This window comes from Parambassis ranga, chromosome 4, assembly GCF_900634625.1.
Source record: "Parambassis ranga chromosome 4, fParRan2.1, whole genome shotgun sequence".
In the NCBI taxonomy this organism is placed as follows: Eukaryota; Metazoa; Chordata; class Actinopteri; family Ambassidae; genus Parambassis; species Parambassis ranga.
The window spans coordinates 959,810-965,985 of NC_041025.1; positions in this window are offsets into that span (position 1 = coordinate 959,810).

Below are 6,176 nucleotides of genomic sequence, written 5' to 3' on the forward strand. Positions count from 1 at the left end.
TACCCTGCCTCTCACTCCTAGACAGCTGGGATAGGCCTCCAGCCTGCCTGACACACTGTGCAGTTCAAGGCAGGTTAAATAAATGGATGGATAGATGAATCATTTACCTCCTGTGTGAATCGTGCACAATAGGCAATAGGGTAGGCTTAAGCTACTATATTGTAATGTTGGTAATAATGGTGGTACTTACTGAATAAGTAAAATATTGTCTTTAGTAAAGTACTTGTAAACATATATCTTTAGAGCTGTAAAGATATATGTTTAGTATAGTATATAAAATATAAATATAAATATGTATATATATTTATATTTGAAATTGTCTTACTGATCATCTATAGTTTAAGATTTAATTTAATCCTGAGCTACTCATTTGTCATTGATAATACTGCAATAATAATGATAGTTCAAATATATGTTGTCATTTATATTTAGAGGTTATTTCCACTGACAAGCACCATAAAAGGATTTATAACACAGACCACTGTGTTATAAATCATATTTCATAGCAACTATTCTGGAGCTTTGTGCAGCTTGAAGCTGCTCATCATCGATTGCTAACAGTCACTCATTCACAATAAATAAATACACTAAATGAGGAGGTGAGAGAGTAGCATGTAACGCGAAAACACAGCTGGTGCTGCCTACTGTGTTTGTTTTTGATTTACAAGAAGTCAGCATTAACCAAGCAGGAAAATCTGTGTGAAACAAATCTGTTCCCAAGACTACAGCCTGCTGGCTGAGGAAGTTGCAGGACAGGTTTGTTGGGCCCTGGGGTTGGTAGATCCCATGCAGCTCCTGCACTCAGCTCTACAGTACACACCATTATCTAAAAAAAGACACAGTTTAAAATGTATGTAAACAAGACCTTAAAGCTCTGTCACACTCACTTAGAAAAGGGTTTGGGAAGACCCAAATCTCAGAGCTCTGACTGTTAAAGCAGCTGTTTTTGCTGCTGCTTGATATGCATTGTTGGGTTTTTCTCCTGTTTTTTAGGGGAGGAAAAAAAAGTGGAAAAAGTGATTAATATGTTATCACTCAGCTTTTCCATGTAATACAGACGCCAGATTTCTGCATTTCTTCCCCACCCACCCTGACACGGCCAACTGAATGTGCTCAATTGCAACACACACACATACACACAGGCTCCAACAGCCTCAGGTAGTGTTGATACACTGTAAAAACACCAAAGTTATATTATTTATTTCACATGTTAATAAGAGCTGACTTTAGTCCAATTCCATGGGATCATTGATGAGTGCATTAGAAGGTTAAAACAATGTCCAACATATAATGCTCTTGCCGTATCTGGCCATACACCTAAACGATATCCTATCTTTTAGGTGTTTCGTCCACACGGAACCGGCCTTGTAGGTGCGAAAACGCCAACATTTGAAAACAGGTCCCAGGGTGGATACGTTTGAAAACGCCATTTCCATGTCTCCGTGATGCCCAAAACGCTACTTTTCTGAAACGATGACGACATAGCTCCACCCCCCCCCCCTCAACCTGCATGCACTTACTCCGACCACAACAAACTACTTGACTTGTTTTTGCTTTTTACAGCAAAATCTTCCGCTCCTCTGCTAACACAGCGAGCAGCAAGTGCACAATAACTAAGAAGTTAGTTTACATCGCACAAGTTTTGTGTGCGTGCCCCGTGTCTTCTTCTCTGTTTTTGAAGTGCTTCTGTGGTAGTGGTACAGCGCCACTTACAGGCCTGGCATATGTACTACAGTGTTTTCAGTGGTTTTTGCAAATCTGTGTGGACGCACCTATCTATTATCTACCTGTCTGTCTGTCTGTCTGCCTGCCTGCCTGTCTGTCTGTCTGTCTGTCTGTCTGTGTCTATAAAACATTTACATCATCTACACTTGGATTTGCAGCATGTTTGTGGTCTGTTGAGCTCCCATGGCCACTGTAACATACAGACTTGCTTAAAAATTAATAATGTTGTTATACTATGAGTGATGATGGTGTAAAATGCTATTAACATTATGCTTAACATATAGGCACAGTGTGTCAACATATAGTTGGAACAAAGGTAGGAATTCTGTTTTTGCAGTTTTTTTTCTTTCTTTTTTTACAGTGCAGTGGAGGACTGGAAAGAGATCATCATTGGTTGAACCTGGACAGATAGTTCAAGTGCCAAACTTACTGTAAGGTGATTCTGTAAAGGCAATACCATAGAATGCCGCACACACAAATGGAGGCGTCATCACACCTTCTCCTGCCTCTGTCAGTATTAGTCACACCGAGTCATCACACAAAGAAAAGAAGCTTATCTTTCAACATGCACGGCCTTTCAAAACACCGCACTATCCCACTTATCAAAACAATTTTAAAAGGGGTTGAATAGATTCCAGCAATGCTAGGAAGTGTAGAAATGTAGCTGAAGTCATTTTAGACTTGATTCGAATTGCATTAAAGCGACCAGGGAGCGTCTGTGGCTGTCTGTCAGTGACAGACTCAGGGCTGTACAGACGGACCAAGAAATGCCTGAGCTGAGTTGGTTGAACTCTGTATCTGATGGCAGACCAAATGCTGCTGGAATGTAAACTCTGTCCACACACTGACATTGCTGCTATCAGCCGTGTCTGCAGTGACTGGAAAGTGCATTTACTGAATACTCTTTTTAAGAGTATATTTGAGGTACGGTAATTAAACAGAACATTTATTTCAAAGCTTTACACTGATCACGTATATTGATTTTACTGTGGCTAACAAATAAATGTGCATCAATGTTAAACATTGAAAAATAATCATGTATTATTGGAGAATAAACCCTCCGCCTTATATTATTATTAGTTTTATCATTAACCTGCACTGACTTTAATAACCGCTGGCCAGCAGAAGCAAGTTGATGAGCAGCAGCTGGATACAGTGCCTCCACCTCTTACAATGTAAAATTGTTTGATCTTTCTAAGCCACCAGGCTGCAAACATGTTTGTCTTTTGAGATACTGGGCATTTTAAAATTGAGGTCTATGGGGATTGTTCGGACACTAATGGAACAGCAGTTTTTGGCACTTCTGTACTGGCGGCGTCTCTCTGTTGTTCTGGGGGTTGCAGTATGTGTAAAGTGTAAAATTCAAGAAAGAAAACTTTCAGGTTTTAGCCGTACAAGTAAACAAACTAGTAGTAGTTTTTCAAGCTGTACTGCAAAAGAATGAACGGTCAAGAAAATATTGATTTATTCTCTTATTGACTGACAATGATGACAAAGGAAAAACAATGTTCTGATTTGACACTTTGCAACATCCTCCTTAGTTTAGACCTGCCCACCTCTGGCCAATAGGAAGATGTCACAGTGCCACCAGCGGGTTCTGAGAAAAAGACAAAAAGATTTTTTAAAATCCTTCACTGGTTAAAATTCCATGTCTTGGATCCTCCAATGAGCTTTGAGAGCACGTAGGCAGAGAGTGAATCTGACATGGCTCCAGTTGTGACGCTCTTTAAGTACGGACTGCATATCATCAGGACGTGCCTCCATATCTTATAAATCATGGCTCTGAAGGCTGTAGCCATGTGAGCTGTGACAAATGAATTCTGGTTTGCGCCTCCAATGAACTACATGTTGAGAAAATATTTACTGTGCGTGTAAAGTACATCCAGGGGGTGGCCAGCTCATGTCTACTGAAGGTTAGCAACGGCAGACATCTGGTGAAATTGTAACCCACAGCTGTTGCCACCCTGACATCTCCTTGCTCTCAAATTTATCTCCCGCCGCTGGGACATCTGCGTACGACATGCCAGCAATATCAAGGGCATATTTGCAAACTGCGAGGAGGTTGCTGGGGACACAGTGGCTGACACAAGTACCCTACAGGCTGCTGCTCCTGCTGCTGGTGTAAGGGCGGAGGTTAGTCGGGGGGACACAGGGAGAGCTGGAGGCACTCACTTAGTGTCAAGCCAATGCATTCTTCACTCCATTGCCGGAGGTCAGGCTGGGGGACACATAAAAGAGGGCTGTCTTTAACTGGGATTCAGACTGACATCTTAACCTCACTCGTAAACTGCTTCACTTGCTGAGGAAACAGGCCCTTGAGGCAGAAATGGCCACTGCCTCAGACCAGTGTGGTTAACATTCTTACAAGATAATAACACTATTTTGACATATGGCTCATGTGACGTATGTTTTGATGCAGATACTCTGAACAGTTTAGTATGTATGTTTCCTTTTAGACTGACACTGGCCTTAAACATGGCAATGATAGAAGAATTCACATCTCCTAATGAAGCAACAAAAAAGACTGTCAAATAAAAAATCTATCTATCTATCTATCTATCTATCTATCTATCTATCTATCTATCTATCTATCTATCTATCTATCTATCTATCTATCTATCTATCTATCTATCTATCTATCTATCTATCTATCTATGGTTGTCTGCATTACGGCCCTTTGTAAACATATACCCTGCTGTGGAACATGAACTCACTGGACAGACCTCTGTTATAATCCCTCATAAACTGAGGCTCATAGAAACATGACAAGATATAAACAACAGCTAAACTGCACATATGGTGTTGTTTAAATAGCTGTAAATGGAAGCTGGAATAATGCTTTTACTATGGCAACATGTATCTGTAAGCACAGGATGTAGAAGGCAGGTGGTTGTTCCACAAAGCAGGTAAATGATATGGCTAAACTGAAATTTAAAAACTGAATAGACATCGTTGATATTACAGTTAGTGATAAACTAAGACAATAATCAAACAGTGTTTTTCACTGCAGTAATAAAATATTATTATGGGTTTCAAATTGCAGACAGCTATGAGCTGTATGTGCCTGAGGACTTATACGAATGTGGGTTTACTGTTTGTGTGTATATACATGCCTTTGGCTCTGGCCAGTTCCCATGTAGACTTCACTCACTCTCTTACACTGCAGCCTTTCCAGCAGCTTGTCATCAGTGCTTAGTTCCACCACTGCTGACCGTCTGCCCAGCATCTAATGGGGGCATCCTAAAACAAGAGGCTGGATGACTGACATGGCAACACAGATTTACTTTTATATACTGTCTGACATGCAAAATATGGCCGGGAATGTAATCATCATCAACCTGGTTTATTGAGGTGGTCCCATGTTGAATACTTGCTAGTATGGGGATTTTCATCTTATAACAGCTGCATGTACAGACTGGAGCTAGAGCTCACCACTCACTAGAGTCAGCCACCAGGGGGCCATCCAGATGCTTTGCCCTCACAGTTGGGAAACGGTCCTACCATCTTTACATACAACCAATGTCAAAGACACTAGCACAAAAACAAAGTTTTTTAAAAAAGGTAAAATGGTTTAAAATAGGTTATAAAGGTAATACTTGGTTTCAAAATGCAAAAAAATGTTGAAAGAAATGTTTAAAAAGTTGAAAAGTTAAAAAAGGGTTGTATGTTTAACTAGAAAAAGCATTTTTAGAAGAAATGTGTTTTGAAGAATTTGTTGTGAATTGCTGAGGAAGCTGAAATCTGAGCTGAATGTAGCTAAAAAACTGTCTGGAAGGCTTTGTTTCTGTGGCAACACATGTTTGTGTGTAAACTGCCCCATCTCCCTCTCAATCAATTATAATTGAGTTTTGAGTTTTGCAACCGATGGAGGATTTTATATTGTGCAAGGGGTTTTTTTGTCCTGAAATAAATGTTGTTACAGATCTGGATCCAGAGGGCAGAATCAAGAGTGATTGACAGATCTGATTTCAATTTTATAGATGGAATAGAGGTTGTTTTGTCTAAATGTGATATGAATCTATATATTCTAGAGAGTAGTTTACTTTTGGAGGTGGGGAAGTATTTCAGTCCAGATTAGTAAAATTTAGACTTAAATTACACAGAGAGATAGAGATAAATTGCAGGCCAAGAACAAAAATAACCAATCAGAGCAGGCCTCAGATACAACCAATCACAGTGGGCCTTACTAACAACCAATCAAAAGATCCTACTAAAGGTCCTACTAAAAACAAATCAGAGCAGAGAAAAGAAAAGAAATGACCAGTCAGGACAGGCCTTACTAACATCAATCAGAAGAGGTTTTTTACTAGAGATTTACTAACAAGAAAAGAAATAACCATTCTTTTCTGGCATCCTACTAATAGATATCTTCCTGTCGTTGGTTCTCCCCAAAGCCCTTCATATTCTGATTCTGACCATGTGATCGGCTGAGACTTTCCCTGATGTCACGT